The 21855-nt window shown below is 44.0% G+C and overlaps 1 long non-coding RNA gene across 1 annotated transcript; it reads left to right on the top strand.

Annotated features, from left to right (window-relative positions):
* The first annotated feature begins 27 nt into the window (after nt 1-27).
* On the top strand, nt 28-7981 carry LOC116969784. The gene is made up of 3 exons (XR_004410922.1): nt 28-158; nt 4734-4904; nt 7444-7981. It is a non-coding gene; the product is annotated as an uncharacterized LOC116969784 (long non-coding RNA).
* The last annotated feature ends 13874 nt before the right edge of the window (nt 7982-21855 follow it).

The raw sequence follows: 21855 nt of genomic DNA, 5'->3' as shown, positions 1-21855 counted from the left end.
GTCCGGCAGGCCTGGAGGATTGTGGGATACAGGAGGAGTCCTCCACCGGGCAGAGGGAGACACAGCATGTTGGAGTCACGCAGCATCTGTGGAGAGAAGGAAGCAATGGGGGACGTGTCGGGCCGAGACCCTTCTTCAGGCTGAGAGTCAGGGGAGAGGTAGGTAGGTAGGCGCAGAGTTATGGAAGGGTAAGGTGTGAAAACGAGACATCAAATGGGGTGCAAAATGTAGAATAGATCATTGTTAGTTAGTTCGGAAAAGGTGACAATGAAGCAAACAAGGATGAAATGTAAACTGAGGGACAGTCAGACTGGTCGGAGAACGAGGAAGGGGGAGGGATGTTGTAGAAGTCAATGTTCATATCGCTGGGGTGTAATATGCGAAATATGAGGTGCTGCTCCTCCAATTTGTGCTGGGCCTCATTCTGACAACGGAGGAGGCCCATGACAGAACGGTCAGTGTGGGAATGGGAGCGGGAGTTAAAGTGTTTACTCCAGCATTTTGTGTCCGTCTTCGGAGTAAACCAGCATCTTGCAGTTACTTCCTACACATTTCACTTACACTCTTTGACAGCTGGAATGTGGACGGACACTAAATGCTGCTGTAACTTAGCGGGACAGGCAGTATCTCTGCTTTAATATATCTTAATGAAGATGCCCATAGAGTCAGAGTGAATATGCCCAAATGGTGCTACGTTTCAACAGATATCGTTTTCAAACCTCGAGTCTGCCTTCTCTAATTGATATTCACCCAACAACATTAAACACTGGAAATGTTTAAAGGATGTATCTGGGTGTGGAAAGGTGCCCGATCCAGACGATGGCCAGCTCTCTACAACTCTACATACTCATTTACAATGCCCTCCGTTATGTAGTAGTCATTTAGCTTATCAGTATATTATAATTATAACCAGTTACCTTTAAATTTTTATCTGCCTGCAATTATGTGGGTGGGATTTTCACATAATCTGGGGCGTGGTTTGTGGCTAGGATTTTGGCACAGGCTCCCAAGCAGTTTAGTTTAGTTTAGTTTGATGAAGATCGGGGGAGAGACACATAGTTTTCGACCATGCACGAGCATGAGTATGATTGAAACGTACTCATACAAGAAGAAGCTTTGATGAATCATTTTATTGCTTTGCACTTCAATAAAGAAACTATTAATCAAGAGTCTGTTTCTGGAATATTCATCTTTCGACGGTATTGAATGTCTCGTGGGGAGCTCGTGGGTGCATATAGATTACCTGCCGATCCACGGTCATCAATTAAAGTGACTATTGAGAGGTAAACCCTTGAGACGTCGTACAGACTGTCACTACATTAGAGTCGAACCACCCGCATAATTGCAGGCAGATAAAAATGTAAAGGTAACTGGTTATAATTATAACATACTGAGTTAAACTAAATGGCTACTACAAGTATAATTATAACACATAATGTTTGAGACAAAGACCCATCATTTATTTATTTGCCTCTGTACTCCACAATTTGAGATTTGTAATAGAAAAAAATCACATGCGGTTAAAGTGCACATTATCAGATTTTATTAAAGGGATCTTTATACATTTTAGTTTCACTATGTAGAAATTACAGCTGTGTTTATACATAGTCCCCCCATTTCAGGGCACCATAATGTTTGGGACAATGGCTTCACAGGCGTTTGTAATTGGTCAGGTGTGTTTAATTGCCTCCTTAATGCAGGTATAAGAGAGCTCTCAGAACCCAGTCTTTCCTCCAGTCTTTCCATCACTTTTGGAAACTTTTATTGCTGTTTATCAACATGAGGACCAAAGTTGTGTCAATGAAAGTCAAAGAAGCCATTATGAGACTGAGAAACAAGAATGAAACTGTTAGAGACATCAGCCAAACCTTAGGCTTACCAAAATCAACTGTTTGGAACATCATTAAGAAGGAAGAGAGCACTGGTGAGCTTACTAATCGCAAAGGGACTGGCAGGCCAAGGAAGACCTCCACAGCTGATGACAGAAAGATTCTCTCTATAATAAAGAAAAATCCCCAAACACCTGTCCGACAGACCAGAAACACTCTTCAGGAGTCAGGTGTGGATTTGTCAATTACCACGGTTCGCAGAAGACTTCAAGAATAGAAATACAGAGGCTACACTGCAAGATATAAACCACTGGTTAGCCACAAAAATTGGATGGCCAGGTTAAAGTTTGCCAAGAAATGCTTAAAAGAGCAACCACAGTTCTGGAAAAAGGTCTTGTGGACAGTTGAGACGAAGATTAACTTATATCAGAGTGATGGCAAGAGCAAAGTATAGAGGAGAGAAGGAACAGCCCAGGATCCAAAGCATACCACTTCATCTGTGAAACACGGTGGTGGGGGTGTTATAGCCTGGGCATGTATGGCTGCTGAAGGTACTGGCTCACTTATCTTAATTGATGATACAACTGCTGATGGTAGTAGCATAATGAATTCTGAAGTGTATAGACACATCCTATCTGCTGAAGTTCAAACAAATGCCTCAACACTCATTGGCCGGTGGTTTATTCTACAGCAAGACAATGATCCCAAACATACTGCTAAAGCAACAAAGGAGTTTTTCTAAACTACAAAAATGGTAAATTCTTGAGTGGCCAAGTCAATCACCCGATCACCCAATTGAGCATGCCTTTTATATGCTGAAGAGAAAACTGAAGGGTAACTAGCCCCCAAAGCAAGCATTAGCTATAATACAGGCCTGGCAGAGCATCACCAGAGAACACACCCAGCAACTGGTGATGTCCATGAATCGCAGACTTCAAGCAGTCATTGCATGCAAAGGATATGCAACAAAATACTAAACATGACTACTTTCATTTACATGATATTGCTGTGTCCCATACATTAAGGTGCCCTGAAATGGGGGGACTAAGTATAAACACTGCTGTAATTTCTACATGGTGAAACCAAATGTGTAAAAATGGCCTTTATTAAAATCTGACAATGTGCACTTTAACCACATGTGATTTTTTTTCAGAGACAAATAAATAAATGATGGGTCTTTGTCCCAAACATTATGGAGGGCACTGTAAATGCATGTATTTTAATCCCTCAGAATTCCTTGTGGTAACGTTCGGACCACAGATGTTTGACTCGCTGGCCTACAGTGCCCAGGCTTTTCCTTGCAGTTTATAGTATATAACTCCCAGTAGTTTATAATATTAATCAGCCCAGTATTGTATTGCTTTGCACTTTTCATAATGCAGTATTAAACTAATCTATCATATATCACAGCATTATACTGAATTGTCAAGGATCTTGCAATATTGCCTTTGTACCAAACATTATGGAGGGCGCTGTATGTAGGAAGGAACTGCAGATGTTGGTTTACACCGAAGATAGATACAAAAATGTTGGAGTAACTCAGCAGGACAGACAACATCTCTGGAGAGAACGAATGGGTGACGTTTTGGGTCAAGACCCTTCTTTAGATTGGGAGTCAGAAGCTTCAGGGGCGACCTCTATATCTGAAGCAGGGTCTCGACCCAAAACGTAACCTATTCCTTTTCAACTTGAAAATAATACCCGTTTAAACGTAGCACTGTTTAACGGGCATCTTCACCCTGACTCTCACTTTGACACTTTTTTCCAGCTACTGAAGCTAAATTAATTCCACTCTCATTATTTCAACTTTTTTTGCCTTCTCTGAGAATATAGTTTTAAGCATGGGAGCTGTCTTTGAACTTGGCATTCTCGGCATGAGCATGTTGCCTGGGCATGATGCCGGGCTGGGAAAATGCCATTCTGCGGATGAGATATTAAAGTTTAATCTCAAGTTCAAGTGAGTTTATTGTCATGTGTCCCTGATAGGACAATGAAATTCTTGCTTTGCTTCAGATCACAGAACATAATAGGCATTTACTACAAAACACATCAATGTGTCCATATACCGTAATATAAATATATACACACATGAATAAATAAAATGATAAAGTGCAAATAACAGATAATTGGTTATTAATAATCAAAGTTTTGTCCGAGCCAGGTTTAATAGCCTGATGGCTGTGGGGAAGTAGCTATTCCTGAACCTGGTTGTTGCAGTCTTCAGGCTCCTGTACCTTCTACCTGAAGATAACAGGGAGATGAGTGTGTGGCCAGGGTGGTGTGGGTCTTTGATGATACTGCCAGCCTTTTTGAGGCAGCGACTGCGATAAATCCCCTCGATGGAAGGAAGGTCAGAGCCGATGATGGACTGGGCAGTGTTTACTACTTTTTGTAGTCTTTTCATTTCCAGGGCGCTCAAGTTGCCGAACCAAGCCACGATGCAACCGGTCAGCATGCTCTCTACTGTGCACCTGTAGAAGTTAGAGAGAGTCCTCCTTGACAAACTGACTCTCCGTAATCTTCTCAGGAAGTAGAGGCGCTGATGAGCTTTCTTGATAATTGCATTAGTGTTCTCGGACCAGGAAAGATCTTCAGAGATGTGCACCCCCAGGAATTTGAAGCTCTTGACCCTTTCAACCATCTCTGTTGCTCTTTACACAAAACTTTGGTATGGCCACACTTGGAGTACTATGTAGATTCTGATTACCTTGTAGTAGGCAGGATGTCATTAAAATGGAAATGGTGCAAAAAATATTCATGAAGATGTTACTGGAGGTGGAAAGTTTGAGTTACTGGATTGGTGGGATTCTTTTTTCCCTGGAGCTAGAGAGGATGAAGGGGCGGTATATTGAAATAAATCATGAGAACATCAATAAGGTGAATAACTACCATATTTTTTCCCAGGGTAGGAGTGAAAATCTGGAGGGCATTGGATTAGGACAAGAGGAGAAAGATTTAAAAGTAACCCGGGTGGCCCTGTTTTCACACAAAAGGTGCTGCATAGATGGGGAACAAAACTGCTGAAGGAAGTGGTAGAGGAGGTGCAGATATGACATTTAGAAGACACCTGGACAGGTACAGTGCATTCAGAAAGTATTCAGACCCCTTTACCCTTTCCACATTTTGTTACGTTACAGCCTTATTTTAAAATGGATTAAATTCATTTTTTTAATCTTCTTTCTACGCACAATACCACAGAATGAAGAAGCAAAAACAGGTGTTTAGAAATGTTTGCAAAGTAATTAAAAATAAATAACTGAAATATCACATATACTTGAGTATTCAGACCCTTTGCGATGACACTGAAAATGGAGCAAAATTGTCCGTAGACCTCCAAAACAGGATTGTGTCGAGACAGATCTGGGGAATGGTATGAAACAATTTCCGCAGCATTGCAGGTCCCGAAGAGCATAGTGGCCACCGTCATTCTTAAATGGAAGAACTTTGAAGCCACCAGGTTTCTTCGTAGAGCTGGCGGCCCGGCCAAACTGAGTAATCGGGGGAGAGGGCCTTGATCAGGGAGGTGACCAAGAACCTGATGGTCACTCTGACAGAGCTCCAGAGTTCCTCTGTGGAGATGGGAAAACCTTCCAGAAGGACAACTATATTTGCAGCACTCCGCCAATCAGGCCTTTATGGTAGAGTGGCCAGACGGAAGCCACTCCTCAGTAAAGGCACATGACAGCCCGCTTGGAGTTTGCCAAAAGGCACCTAAAGCACTCTCAGACCATGAGAAACAAGATTCCCTGGGCTGATTAAACCAAGATTGAACTCTTTGTCCTGAATGTCAAGCGTCACAACTGGAGAAAACCAGGCACTGCTCATCCTCTGGCCAATACCAAACCTACGGTGAAGCATGGTGGTGGCAGCATCATGCTGTGGGGATGTTTTTCAGCGGTAGGAACTGGGAGACTAGTCAAGATCGAGGGAAAGATGAACGGAGCAAAGTACAGAGAGATCCTTGATGAAAACCTGCTCCAGAGCGTTCTGGACCTCAGACTGGGGCGGAGGTTCACCTTCCAACAGGACAACGACCCTAAGCACACAGCCAAGACAACGCAGGAGTAGCTTTGTGACAAGTCTGTGAATGTCCTTGAGTGGCCCAGCCAGAGCCCGGACTTGAACCCGATCGAATATCTCTGGAGGAACCTGAAAATAGCTGTGCATCGACGCTCCCCATCCAACCTGACAGAGCTTGAGGATCTGCAGAGAAGAATGGGAGAAATTACCCAAATATAGGTGTGCCAAGTTTGTAGCGTCATCCCCAAGAAGACTTGAGGTTGTAATCGCTGCCAAAGGTGCCTCAACAAAGTACTGAGTAAAGGGTCTGAATACTTATGCAAAAAATGCTTTTTATTGCATACTATCCAATCAAATCAGACAATTCTATACATAGATATAATCAAGACAACTTCTTTTTGCTTATGGCGTGCACAGCCTAAAGTTGTAGGACAACTTGTGCTACTTGATCTTATTTGATTGAGCACACCAGGTTGATTGCATTTGTCGAAACAGGGCAGACCACGTGAAGGTTGCAATCTCCCACCCCAAGACAAACTCAAGTACAATAGATCGAGCAAAGTAAAAAATAAGAGTGCAGAATATAGCATTTTAGTGCATCAGTTCCAGAGCCAAAGTCCAATATCCACAATGAATCCAACAGTACGCTAGCTTTTGGAAGGACTGTTCAGAAGCCTGATAGCAGAGGAGAAGAAGATGTTTCTGAATCTTGTGGTGCGTGCTTCCAAGCTTCTGTATCTTCTGCATGATGGCAGGAATACTCAGTTACTCACAAGTGTGTGAATCCTGGATAATAAGTCAGCAGGTGAATACGGTGTAAAGTACACGAGTTTACCTGTTTAGTCATGTCAGAGGGACATAACCTTTAAAAATATGTGGTATTCCTGATATGAAACTGCCAAAATGTGATTTTATTTTAATAGAAGTATTAATTAATTGCTAAAAGTAACAAACATCCTTTGACTACAACTCTTTGATCCTCATCAAGGCCTCCCCGATCTCCTCTCTTGCCTCCCTTAATAAGCTGGGATAGATCGGCTTCACTGCAAACAACTATAAACATTCCCACTTTTGACTTTGTGATGGAAGGAACTACTTTATTAATTGTGAACGTCACTATACAACAGGCTGAATTACTCCAGCTACGGAGTCATAGCTCCTACAACGTTCTTTCATTCTTTGCTGAAGTCATTAGCTCTTGAAATTGTTAACACCATTTTTTTTTACTTTCCAGAGGTTGAGAGATTAAGGACTGATGAACTGTTTTAGTTGAATATCTTTTGGGGTAGACTTGCAAGAAAATATATTATTGCTGAAATAATTTAAAGTGAAGAAGATGTAGCGCATGATAGGATAATCCAATATGAATTCTGGATAGAGCCCTGCTCTGGCACTACAATAATCCTTGTAGAATAATCACATTTGAAGTAATACTGACTGAAATAAGCAGATCTGCTGGAGAATAAAGTTTAGGCTTGCTCCAATATACTGCTAACTAACGATGAATTATCTGGCTCTCATTATAAGATTGTTCTAGCTTTCTTCCTCTTAACATTTTAAATGCCCCCCTACTTGCTGTGCCCCCCGGTTGCAGGTCGGGAGGAAGACTGAGCCGCTGGGACAAACCCAAGTCCACCAGCACCACCGTTTAGTGGTCAGGACTGAGCTGCAGGGAGAAGCCCTAGACAGCCAGCACTTGCACTGAGGCTAAAACTGAGTGGTCAGGGCATGCCTGAGACCGCCGGTGTCTCTTACCTGCCCACAGACAATGAGGGACTGCAACCATAAACAGAGGCAAAGACTGAGCCATAAGATTAAGACTGAGAAGCCCAGTGCTGCCTCTCAAGGCAAGGGTGAAATGCATGGTAAGCCTGAGATTGCCGCACTTCCTTCTTCAAGCCCAAAGTTGAGCTGCCACGGGGAAGCCTGAGACCACCAGCATCTCCTCTCGAGGAAAACTGCAGGAGTAAGTCTGAGATCGACAGTGCCTCCTCCTTCGAGACCAAGACTGAATTAGTAAGACAAGCCCAAGATGGCCAGTACCTCCTCACGTGCTGTAGACAAGGGACAAGTGCCCCAAGAATTGAATTTGTTGTCACTATAAAGAAACCATATTACACAAGTTCACCCAACTGCGAGTGTCGGTGTGGTCATTGTCAACCTGGCATCATCCCTGTCACCACAATGGATTCAGAACTGCCTTGTAGAGAGAGGGTTGTGGTGGAAGGTAGATCTTCTGCATATATTAAACTTGCACTTTAAAAATGGCGCCATGTCCAGGCGACTTTTGCATATGGTCTCAGTGGGCTATTTCTTTACATTTTGCATTTAATGTGGGATTGTAGTTATGTATGGTAATTATTTACTTTTATATGCAATAAAATAATTTCACTGTTCCTTGGTACGTGATAATAAAGAATCATTGAACTAATGTCTTAACCAGGGGTCGGCAATCTGTGGCCTACGAGCCGGATCCGTCCCGTAACCTGAAATCATCTGGCCTGCAGGTGTATTTTTTTCCCCATCATCTAGACTTCTTTAGGCTGTTTAATACTGTTGGCCAGCGACATAAAGACTTGCTTTAATGCTCCTAGCAATCCTGTTTGCTGATACAAAACAAATCGGAACTGATATAATCCCACAAACTGGGCAAAAGGTTAGTTGGAGTGGTGGGCGCGGTTCTACTGATGTGGGGAGGGGGAGAAGGTGGAGGAGAGAGGGGGGGGGGGGAGGAGAGGGGGAGGGGGCAGGAAGGGGATGAGCGAGGGGGGAGAGAGAGTGAACGGGGGGGGGGGGGTGGGGGGGGGAGAGGGTAACAAAGGGTCTGCATTAAGTTTTGGACAGAGAGGGGTGAGGGTAGTTTCAATACCAGTGTCTCAAAGTAACTGCAATATTCAGTCGACATATCATTGCTCAAATTATATAAATATTTATATATGTGGCCCGCCATCCACTCACAGACATGGGTCCTGACCCCTATGCAGAAAAAGATTGGTGACTCCTGGTCTTAACTGTGCATACACTGCATCGTGCAGCCACTAGGGGGTGGAATGGGCGCACCATTGGAATGATTTAAACATTGACAGAGCTGGATTTGAGAAACCGATAGTGGGCCTGGTTGTGTTGAATTCTGTGTAAAAGGAAAGCACACCAGCTTCACTTTTGTGTTTCATCTCATCAGGTTACGTTTTTTTCCTTGGTCATTGAATCCACCTTTTATTATTGAAGAAGGGTCTATGCGGAAGGGTACAACCCAAACTGTCACACATACAGGGCTCCAGAGATGCTGCTTTACACTGAGTTACTCCAGCACTTTGTGTCTCGTATTATTATTATTATTGAAATGTAATTGCAAAATAGAAGAAAGAGATTGGGGCTATGACCTCTGGTCCTAGACTCTCCCACCAGTGGAAACATCCTTTCCACATTCACTCTAACTATGCCTTTCATTATTCTACAAGTTTCAATGAGGTTCCCCCTCAACCTTCTAAACTCCAGCAAGTGTAGTCCCAGTGCCGTCAAACATTCATCATATGCTAACCCACTCATTCCTGGAATCATCCTTGTAAACCTCCTCTGGACCCTCTCCAGAGCCAGCACACCCTTCCTCGGCTATGGGGCCCAGATTTGCTCACAATACTCCAAATGCAGCCTGACCAGCGACTTATAGAGCCTCAGCGTTACATCTCTGTTGCAGATAAATGTTTAAATTTGGCACCTTTCATGACTTTTACACATCACATCACATTAAAATGTAGTTGCTGTTGTATAATTAGTAATGCAGCATACAGGTCCCAACAGCACCTTGATAAAGGCCAAGGCAAGGTTTTTCTGTCATCTTAGTTGAAGGATAAATACTGGCCAGGACTTTGGGGAAAAACATGTAGTCGTAGATTCTAGACAGAGCCATAGATTCAGCAGCACTCAGCTGAGGGATTAACAACATCGAAAAGTCATCACACCAAAAGTGCGGCACTCTCTTATGCCTAACGGGGTCAAGTTTAGAGTGCAAGACTCAAGCTTACAAGCTTCTGACCTAGAAGTGCCAGTGCTGCTTACTAAGCTACTGATCCACACCAAAACAGAAATCGACTTTGGACATTGTAGAAGTAGAAAAGAAAGTAAACTTCCTTCTTTAATCTGAAAGAAACATTCTTCCTTTATTCTTAGTTTCAAACCTCCATGCATTCTCGTACATTCTTTAGGGCACTCGGCAAGGATTGCTATTCTCTTTGATTTTTTGGGCCATGGCCTTTATTGAATTTGCAGTAAAATGTTTAGCAACTGGGAGATCTAGCAGGTCTTGGTGGACCGAGTGCAAGTGTACAGCAGAAACATTGCCTAGTCTACTTTTGGTCTCCCCAACGTAAAATACGCCACAACAGGAGCACCGAATATTGTCGTTGAGGTTAAAGGAGATGCACGTAAACCTCTGTCTCACCTGGAAGAACTGCTGGGGTCCTTGAATGGGTGTGAGGGAGGAGATATCGGAACAGGTGTTCCATATCATGTGATTGCAGGGGTGGGGTAGGGTGAGTCAACCAAGGAGTTGTGGAGGGAGCAGTCTCTGGAAGGCAGAAAGGGGTAGGTAGGGATGGGAAAATATGGCTGATGGTGGGATTGCATTGATGGGGGCAGAAATGTCGGAGACTTGATGTGTTGGTGGCGTGAAAGGTAAGGACTTGAGGCAGGGAGAAAGGAGGGGTAGTTCAGCTGACTGTGGGAGTCCATGGCGAGAAATGAAAAGGATACAAAAGAGTGTCAGCTTAGAAAAGGAGTGAAATATGAAGCCTGAGGAAGGGATATAGCTGGATGGGTACGGTGAGAGGCAGGGCTGCTGGACAGCCTGGGAAATGCACTAACAAAACTCCACAGTGTTGAAAATAAATTTATTTTGAATCCTGCAGGAAAGGTTACTTTGTTATTGCGAGTTGAAACTCTAGCTCCTAACCCTCTTTCCCCGAATGATACAATTGACTTTATAACGATATTTGCTCTCATGGTCCCGACCCAGAAACATCACCCTTTCCTCGGAAAGAAGGGGATGAATATTCTGCAGCGTGACTTTAGAGAGCTCGGAAAAATGCTGAAAAGCAGGACCTCCAGGGTTGTTATCTCCGGTTTGCTTCCAGTTCCTCGTGCTGGCGAGAGCAGGAACAGGGAGATACGGGACCTGAACGTGTGGCTGAGGAACTGGTGTACGGGGCAGGGATTTAGATTCTTAGATCACTGGGATCTGTTTTGGGGTAAGGGGGAACTGTACAAAAGGGACGGATTGCATCTTAACAGGTGTGGGACCAGCATTCTGGCAGGCAGGTTTGCCACTGCTACACGGGTGGTTTTAAACTGAATAAGGGGGGTGGGGTGTCGAATGGGCTAGTGGAGGATGGAGTTAAAGGGAAAGGTTTTCTTAAATGTGTGAGCGTAGAGACAGAGGGGTGTAAAATGAGGGTAGAAGCAATAGGTAGCAAGGTGAAAAGTAAAAGTGGCAGGCCGGAAAATCCAGGGCAAAAATCAAAAAGGGCCACTTTCCAACAAAATTGTATAAGGGGTAAGAGTGTTGTAAAAACAAGCCTGAAGGCTTTGTGTCTCAATGCAATGAGCACTCGTAATAAGGTGGATGAGTTGAATGTGCAGATAGCTATTAATGACTATGATATAGTTGGGATCACGGAGACATGGCTCCAGGGTGACCAAGGCTGGGAGCTGAACATCCAGCGATATTCAATATTCAGGAGGGATAGAGAGAAAGGAAAAGGAGGTGGGGTAGCGTTGCTGATTAGAGAGGAGATTAACGCAATGGAAAGGAAGGACATTGGTTTGCAGGATGTGGAATCGGTATGGGTAGAGCTGCGAAACACTAAGGGGCAGAAAACGCTGGTGGGTGTTGTGTACAGGCCACCTAACAGTAGTGAAGTTGGAGATGGTATCAAACAGGAAATTAGAAATGCGTGCAACAAAGGCAAAACCGTTATAATGGGTGATTTCAATCTACATATAGATTGGGTGAATCAAATTGGCAGGGGTGCTGAGGAAGAGGATTTTTTGGAATGTATGCGGGATAGTTATCTAAATCAACATGTAGAGGAACCAACGAGAGAGCAGGCTATTTTAGACTGGGTATTGAGTAATGAGGAAGGGTTAGTTAGCAGTCTTGTTGTACGTGCCCCCTTGGGCAAGAGTGACCATAATATGGTTGAGTTCTTCATTAGGATGGAGAGTGACATTGTTAATTCAGAAACAATGGTTCTGAACTTAAAGAAAGGTAACTTTGAGGGTATGAGACGTGAATTGGCCAAGATTGACTGGCAATTAATTTTAAAAGGGTTGACGGTGGATATGCAATGGAAGACATTTAAAGACTGCATGGATGAACTACAAAAATTGTTCATCCCAGTTTGGCAAAAGAATAAATCAGGGAAGGTAGTGCATCCGTGGATAACAAGGGAAATCAGGGATAGTATCAAAGCGAAGGATGATGCGTACAAATTAGCCAGAAAAAGCAGCATACCGGAGGACTGGGAGAAATTCAGAGACCAGCAGAGGAGGACAAAGGGCTTAATTAGGAAAGGAAAAATAGATTATGAAAGAAAACTGGCAGGGAACATAAAAACTGACTGCAAAAGTTTTTATAGATATGTGAAAAGAAAGAGATTAGTTAAAACAAATGTAGGTCCCTTGCAGTCAGAAACAGGTGAGTTGATCATGGGGAACAAGGATATGGCGGACCAATTGAATAACTACTTTGGTTCCGTCTTCACTAAGGAAGACATAAATAATCTGCCGGAAATAGCAGGGGACCGCGGGTCAAAGGAGTTGGAGGAATTGAGTGAAATCCAGGTTAGCCGGGAAGTGGTGTTGGGTAAATTAAATGGATTAAAGGCCGATAAATCCCCAGGGCCAGATAGGCTGCATCCCAGAGTACTTAAGGAAGTAGCTCCAGAAATAGTGGATGCATTAGTAATAATCTTTCAAAACTCTTTAGATTCTGGAGTAGTTCCTGAGGATTGGCGGGTAGCAAACGTAACCCCTCTTTTTAAGAAGGGAGGGAGAGAGAAAACGGGGAATTACAGACCAGTTAGTCTAACATCGGTAGTGGGGAAACTGCTAGAGTCAGTTATTAAAGATGGGATAGCAGCACATTTGGAAAGTGGTGAAATCATTGGACAAAGTCAGCATGGATTTACAAAAGGTAAATCATGTCTGACGAATCTTATAGAATTTTTCGAGGATGTAACTAGTAGCGTGGATAGGGGAGAACCAGTGGATGTGGTGTATCTGGACTTCCAGAAGGCTTTCGACAAGGTCCCACATAAGAGATTAGTTTGCATACTTAAAGCACACGGCATTGGGGGTTCAGTATTGATGTGGATAGAGAACTGGCTGGCAAACAGGAAGCAAAGAGTAGGAGTAAACGGGTCCTTTTCACAATGGCAGGCAGTGACTAGTGGGGTACCGCAAGGCTCAGTGCTGGGACCCCAGCTATTTACAATATATATTAATGATCTGGATGAGGGAATTGAAGGCAATATCTCCAAGTTTGCGGATGACACTAAGCTGGGGGGCAGTGTTAGCTGTGAGGAGGATGCTAGGAGACTGCAAGGTGACTTGGATAGGCTGGGTGAGTGGGCAAATGTTTGGCAGATGCAGTATAATGTGGATAAATGTGAGGTTATCCATTTTGGTGGCAAAAACAGGAAAGCAGACTATTATCTAAATGGTGGCCGACTAGGAAAAGGGGAGATGCAGCGAGACCTGGGTGTCATGGTACACCAGTCATTGAAAGTGGGCATGCAGGTGCAGCAGGCAGTGAAGAAAGCGAATGGTATGTTAGCTTTCATAGCAAAAGGATTTGAGTATAGGAGCAGGGAGGTTCTACTGCAGTTGTACAGGGTCTTGGTGAGACCACACCTGGAGTATTGCGTACAGTTTTGGTCTCCAAATCTGAGGAAGGACATTATTGCCATAGAGGGAGTGCAGAGAAGGTTCACCAGACTGATTCCTGGGATGTCAGGACTGCCTTATGAAGAAAGACTGGATAGACTTGGTTTATACTCTCTAGAATTTAGGAGATTGAGAGGGGATCTTATAGAAACTTACAAAATTCTTAAGGGGTTGGACAGGCTAGATGCAGGAAGTTTGCTCCCGATGTTGGGGAAGTCCAGGACAAGGGGTCACAGCTTAAGGATAAGGGGGAAATCTTTTAAAACCGAGATGAGAAGAACTTTTTTCACACAGAGAGTGGTGAATCTCTGGAACTCCCTGCCACAGAGGGTAGTCGAGGCCAGTTCATTGGCTATATTTAAGAGGGAGTTAGATGTGGCCCTTGTGGCTAAGGGGATCAGAGGGTATGGAGAGAAGGCAGGTACGGAATACTGAGTTGGATGATCAGCCATGATCATATTGAATGGCGGTGCAGGCTCGAAGGGCCGAATGGCCTACTCCTGCACCTAATTTCTATGTTTCTATGTTCTCTCCAGAGATGCTGCCTATCGCGCTGAGTTATTCCAGCATTTTTGCGGCGCCTGTGAGCTGCAGTACTGGCCGGACCCGGCAGGGCGGCGCCTGTGAGCTGCAGTACTGGCCGGGCCCGGCAGGGCGGCGCCTGTGAGCTGCAGTACTGGCCGAGCCCGGCAGGGCGGCGATGTTGCGGCCGCTCCCAGCATGCGGCGCGGCCGGCGGTGAAGACGGGGGTGAAGATGGCGGACGCGGAAGAGCAGTTGTCGGACGGCGAGAAGGTGAGCAACGTCCTAGCGCCGCTGCCCGCTCCAACCCGTGGAGACTGGCGGAGAAACCGGCGGCTTGAGGCCCGTGGCCCGTGGCCCGGGAGGAGCGTGGGTCTGGTGCAGGACACTCGGTGACCGGGTGCGGTGCTCCCCGGCCCGGCTCATTCACCCGCTCACTCACTCACTCACTCACTCACCCCGGGAGGGAGGGACAGAGGGTCTGTCGGCCCCCGGCCCCAGGCCGCCGCTGTCCCGGCTCCGCTCCCCTGTTTCCCCGGAAGGTTTGCGGAATCCGCGCCCCATCGCCTCCGCCTTAAACTTCCGGCCTTCGCCCAACTTCCTGCTCCGTTATTAATATTAGTAGAACTTCCACACTAGATTGTGGACAGTACATGATCCATTGCTCCTCAACCCCAGGGATAACACGCGCACTCAACCCCCGACGATGCACACACATTGTTTCTACTAAGTTTAAGGATAGTAAACACTCGTTGCGCTGCCCAGGAACAACGACCATTCGTGGCTCACGCACATTTAGCATTTGTTGCCTGGACTCAACACCGGGCACACTTATTGATCACACTCAAACCAGTGACAGTATAAGTTTGTCACTCTTACTAAAACAGCAACCAGTATATATTCATTGCTCACACTCAGTTCAGGAACAGCATGCTTGCTATGCCACTAGGCTTGGGGACAGTGCACACTCATTGCTCACCCTTAGTTCGTTGACAATGCACACTTGTTACTTACATTCAAATAGACCACAGAGTACACGTATTATTCATGCTTGATGAATTTGAATGGTTGTTCCTCACACACTCATTGCCCTCACTCAGCCAGTGGTCAGTACCAATTTGATTCTTGCACTCGAGTTGGACATTGTGAAAATTTGTGCACATTCAGTTCAGGACAGTGCATGTTAACACGTGCAGCTTGGGGATAGTACACATCTGTAGCTCACAATCAACTCATGGACTGTGCACACTTGTCGCTCATATTCAGCCCAGTGATGATGCACACTTGTTGCCGACAGTCATCCCAGGTACAAGACATGCTTTGGTTTAAACCAGCATCTGCAGTTCCTTCGTTAACAATACATGCTTGTTGTTCACCATCAGTCAGTTGACAGTGCATACACACTCTCCTTACACTCAGCCGGTGGTTAGCACTAACTTGTTTTTACACTCGATCTGAATACAAGACACACGTTCATCCCAGGGACAGTGTGCACACGTTGCTTGTTCTGACACTGAGCCCAGGGACAGTGCACACTCACCACTCCCACTGAGCCCAGTGCACACTCATTGCTCGCACTGAGCCCAGGGACAGTACACACTCGCTACTCACAATGAGCCCAGGGACGGTGTGCATTCACTGCTCTCACCCACCCCAGGGACAATGCACACACTACTCACCCACCCCAGGGACAATGCACACACTACTCACACAGCCCAAGGACCGTGCACACTCACTAATCAGACCGAGCCAAGGAACAATGTACACTTACTACTCACACTAACCCCAGGGACAGTATACACTCACTGTTCGCATTCAGTCCAGGGACAGTGCACACTCACTGCTCTCACTGAGCTCAGGAACAGTGCACACTCACTGTTCACATTGAGTCCAGGAACTTACAAAATTCTTAAGGGGTTGGATAGGCTAGATACAGGAAGATTATTCCCGATGTTGGGGAAGTCCAGAACTAGGGGTCACAGTTTAAGGATAAGAGGGAAGTCTTTTAGGACCGAGATGAAAAAAATCATTTTTTACACAGAGTGGTGAATCTGTGGAATTCTCTGCCACAGAAGGTAGTTGAGGCCAGTTCATTGGCTATATTTAAGAGGGAGTTAGATGTGGCCCTTGTGGCTAAAGGGATCAGGGGGTATGGAGAGAAGGCAGGGATGGGATACTGAGTTGGATGATCAGCCATGATCATATCGAATGGCGGTGCAGGCTCGAAGGGCTGAATGGCCTACTCCTGCACCTATTTTCTATGTTTCTATGACAGTGCACACTCACTGCTCTCACTGAGCTCAGGAACATTGCACACTCACTGTTCACATTGAGCCCAGGGACAGTGCACACTTGCATTCTGCCATGGATCAGTGTATTGCTCATTGACTGTACACAGGGTAGTTCACATAGACTGCAGTTAATCTAGGGACAGTACACACTTGTTGCTCACATTGGCCCAGTCACCATATGCTCACTGCTCACACTTGGTCTTCAGGCAAACACATGCTGTTTGCATTCAGTCCGGGACAGTGCATGAACACAGCGCACATTCACATTTGTTGCTTACATTCAGGCTCTGTTGGTATTTCACAGTCAGAAGGCAGTGCATTCATGTTATTCACACATAGCCTGGGGCAATGCACTATTCTTGCAGTCTACCCGAGGACAATGCACTCATACCAATAAAGCTCTGCCTGAGTCTGTGTATGGTTGCTGATTAAATGGCCATATCAGTGTATGCCCATTGCTCACATTCACCCAAGAACCAGTACTCACTCTCAGCCAAGGAATGGCATTCACACCTAGCCCGAATGCTGAAACTGAATAGGGACATTGTGTGTCCGCACCTGAAAGCAAGGCATGTATGCTCTGTCGAAGAATTTGTTGTGCACTGGCGGCCATACACTGTAGAGTAGAGACCATGTCCTTTCACTGAGATTATATGCCTGCTCATGCTCTGGAATGGTTCAGTGCACATTTACCCACTCTGTTATGTGCTCACTTTATACATTGATGACATTCACTGATGAAGTACTTTTCAAAGAAGGAAGTTCACAATCAATGCCTTGATTTTATTATCATAAAAAAATATTCTTGCATTTGTGGGTTTTCATTTCTGACATCTAATGTTTGTCCTTTAGTTGCTATCATTCAATTTGTAGCTGCCATTCTTAGCTTTCAATTTTATAGCTAGCTCGATGGGGATAGTGTTTGGGGTGGTGATGGGAACTGGTCTGCCCCATTCCCTGCGATTTTCACCTTTTTGCTGTATGAATCTGCTTTCAAACTGAATTAGAAGGATTAATGTGACTTTCTCATGTTCCTGTTAAATTGGCTTCATTGTAATCTGGTGTTTGTATTACTATTACCATTCAAAAATTATGAAAGTCTACTCTGAATGTTTTGGAGATGATTAAGCTTCCATATATCATACTGTTGCTGTCATATAGCTGTAATGAAAAAGCATGATGTTGTTTTGTATGTCCAGTATGCTGGTGAAGATGCCACAAAGACATTTACTTGGATTGCAATTGCTTGCTGTCAATTTCTTTCTCTCAATACCATTTCACTTATGAAGGCCTAAGCTTGCCTCAATTTAGTGACTTCCGTACGAGACCGTACGACACCGTATAGCAGGTGGAACCTTACTGCTCTGACATTTTCCAACCTTGTAGGCCTTTAGATTTTTCAAAATGTTCCAGTCTAACAATTTGTTACTTCCTTGTGCTGTAAAATGGAATCACGACACTGGAAGTTAGAAATTTAAGTCATGTTGGGGAGGGGAGTGGCGATATAGTTCCAAATACTTCTGCTTTTGACAGTGTGAGCAGAGCTTTGTAAATGACTTGCTTTCTTTTAGAACAAAATTTGAAACTCTAAATGAAAGCTCCAAACAGGTGCACCTTTTGTAGGTTAGTCTTCCACCTTCTGCAGTGAACTGTTCTTCAACAATGTGGTTTTAGGTAAACCTCCAAATAAAGTAACTGTGGTGGAAACTGCATGGGTGCATCACATTGTACATCCTCTGGTGCAGTGCCTCAGTGAGTTGTTGAGCTCAGTGAATGGTGAAGCTTCTTACTCTGACTTTGTAAGGAAATTATTAAGAGGATGTGATTTCATTTGACGGATACCTTTGTGCAGTCCAGGCTCTTTTTATGTCTTAAACTTCTAATAATTAGAATGATATTCCAGTGTTTTTCTGCTGGCCTCCAATTTGCACTCTATATATGTGTGCTTATCTGAAACATTTTTGCCCATGTCACACTGCCATGTTTACTCATCATTTGTGTTCTTGATGACAAATTTGGCTTGCATACCTTTAAAATCATTGTACTCAAGTTTCAGCAACACTCTTTCCTGCCCCAACACCCCCCACCCCCCCCCCACCATATTTCTCCTTGGGCTCAGAGTTAATCTTTGTACAACTGAAGACCCAAGGCTATTTAGACTTTATAGATACAGCGCAAAACAGGCCCTTCAGCCACTGAGGCCGCACCAACTAGCGATCATCCCGCACTCTAACCTACACACATTTGGGACAGAGTTACAACTTATTGAAGCCAATAAACGTACAAACCTGTATGTCTTTGGAGTGTGGGAGGAAACCCACGCAGTCACTGGGAAAACGTACAAACTCTATACAGACATCACCCGTAGTCAAGGTCAAACCCTTGTCTCTGGTGCTGTAAGCATGCTGTTGTTTGAAGGACTGAGACTGGAGGTTACAATGAGAAAATCCAGCATATTCCTATTTTATTTCAGAATCAGTTGTTTGAAGTTAGCTTAATTGTCGAGTACAGCTGTTGGAATAAAATGGTGGTATTTTCATATATTTGCAACTAGATTGTTTATTTGAGGTATTAAAGGAGTCAAGTATTCAATATTCAAGTATTATCAGATCTCCCCACAATCTCCGGTGTTCCAGAGAAAACCATCTAGGTCTGTCCAGCCTCTCCTTGTAGCTAACACCCCCTAATCCAGGCATTATTCTGGTCAACCACCACGGCACCCTTTTCTAAGCCTCCACATCATTCCAATAATGGGGCGACCAGAACTACACACAATACTCCAAAAGCAGCCCAACCAAAGACCTATAAAGCTGCATCAAGACTTCCTGTCTCTTATATTCAATGCCCGAACAATGAAGGCACGCAAACCATCCATTTGCTTATGTTTCAGAGAGTTCTATGCTAATCAATGCTAGCTATGGGTGAGTGGTGGAATATTGCGTTGGGGGAGGGTTGCCTTGGGCGACCAGACCTCCTGTGTGACAGGGACCCAACGGGTCCCACTTGGTCCAGTGGTTTTTAAAGTTCGAACAATATTTAGAAATTTAAAAATATCCTGGCATGTGTTTTGTATGACCACTTAGATGAAATGATTTTAAAATGTTTGAAATTATTCTCAGAGCATAGGGAGTCAAGGTTTAATAATAGTATTGAAAAACAAGAAGGGATTAAATAAAATAAAGGGAAGCTGCTTTGACAAAATCTTTGTGCTATTTGCAATGAAGAACAGTGCTATGGGGAATTAAAATCAACACCTCTCATGAAAACTCTGCAATTATTTGAATTGTCATTTTCTGAGTTGCGTCATGTTTCTGGTATGATTGTTGTTAGATGTTTTTAAACTGGCTGTTTGCTGTGAATTGCAGTCAAGTAATGCAGTCAGTCACTTGCACAAATGAACAAGAGGAAGTTGGGTTCTGCTGCATGATGTGTTTATTACCTGAAATGGTAAAATTCAAATGCTTCACCAGAGATGGCAGGAAGTTCAATGCAGAAAAAAATGTTATAGAAAAATGTTATAGATGGTGAAATGTGTTTGAGTGAGCAAAGCAGCTATAAAATCTGCTTATCTAGCCACTGAACAAAAAATATAGTTGGTCAAAGTTTTTCATGTTTTCTTATTATTTGTTCATTCTCGTTTCCTTATTTCCATGGCTCCATATCATTGTATTTCTCTGTCCTTACTGCTTGGAGGTCTGCAACACAAGGCCGTGGCTATTTTTCTCTCAGTACAATTAACATGTGTTGTCCTTTGACCTAGTGCAGCTCCAGTTTTGACGATTAAGAGATTTTTAGTGGTTTTAGGAGTTGATAGTTGAGAGAATCTGTTCTCTTTGTTGGGTAAATCCAGAATAATGTATCACTTTAGTCTTGACACTTGACTATTGGCAGTACTTTGAGGAATCCTTTGTTCACAGAGGCAATTGAATAATTAATTTTCCAAAAAATGATAGGGGGGGGGGGAGTCAATTGAAATATTTTAAAAGCTAAGATTAACTGTGTGGCCTGAATGTACTAATCATTTAACCGTCACACGGCCCTAGATGTCAAACGTTGCTGCATTTTACCATACTTATATTCTAATAGTCAGCAAACAATATGTGCAAAACTATTACGTGGGTGGAAAGAGACATCTACTGTTTTGCACATTGGGGCTGCTTTGTCACTGCGTGGGTATCAGTGTTCAACAATGGCACTATGATCTGCAAAGCACCTGGATATTGCTGGACCTGGTGAAAAATGCAACAATAAACAAGTGTTTCCATTTTTCAAAAATATGAACAAGCTATTTGCTGTGGATTCAAAATCCAAATCTGCTCTAAAAAGGCAAAATAGTTTTAATCTGTATTGTTTTGAGTTTAAAAGAATGAAGGTTAACCTGTTGTGATATATGATAAGATCCTGAGGGGACTTAACTGGATAGGTATGGAGATGATTTCATCAGGGGGAGAGTCTCAAATGAGAGGACATGGATAAAGGTATAAGGTAAAGGGCGGGTCTTATTAAACAGCAGAATGTATAGATTTTTTGCAGAGGGTATTCTTTACGCCAGAGGTGTGTGTGATTAAAGTGGAAATAGATATTTTAAATTGTGACATCTGCTAAGGGAAACTGGCATAGAGGAGGAATTGAAGCCCCGGGTAAATCAACCATGATTATGTCGAATGGCAGGGCAGGCTTGAAGGTCCTAGTGGATTACACCTGTTCTTAGTTCTTGTGTAATGTTGAGAAGCTTTCAGTGGGCCATGGTCACAATCAAGAAAATATGTGACTTTGATTTAATTTCAGGGCTAAATCGGGTGTGTGAAAACCCATTCGGGGATTTCCATAATACGTAACCATAGATTTGGGAATTAACACTCCCTTTGAATGATTTGAAAAGGAAGGTAAAATTATTGAGCACTGGTTATTCACAACTTCTATATATACAGGGGCACAATGTTTTTTGAAAGGATTAAAAAACATGCTGTTCAAAATATAAGTAATGTTTTTTTAATGAAGATATCATGGAAAGTGCACTGCATGGTCCCGACCATCACAGAAGCCAATCTCCATCCACAGCGGCGCGGCAGCGCAGAATGAAGCTGCCGGTGGCGGGCTGCTGAGGATGGGGCTGCAGTTGGGGGGGGGGGGGGATGCAGAGATCAAAAAGGGACCCGACCGGGAGTGTCCCCGAGAACAAAGAGGGATCGGTGTGTGGGGGGGGGGGGGGGGGGGGGGGGGGGGCGCCGAGACAAAATAGGGACCATT

This window comes from Amblyraja radiata, unplaced genomic scaffold (assembly GCF_010909765.2).
Source record: "Amblyraja radiata isolate CabotCenter1 unplaced genomic scaffold, sAmbRad1.1.pri scaffold_1179_ctg1, whole genome shotgun sequence".
In the NCBI taxonomy this organism is placed as follows: domain Eukaryota; kingdom Metazoa; phylum Chordata; class Chondrichthyes; order Rajiformes; family Rajidae; genus Amblyraja; species Amblyraja radiata.
The sequence above is the reverse complement of the archived record's forward strand: the minus strand, read 5'-3'. Positions and strand labels throughout refer to the sequence as shown.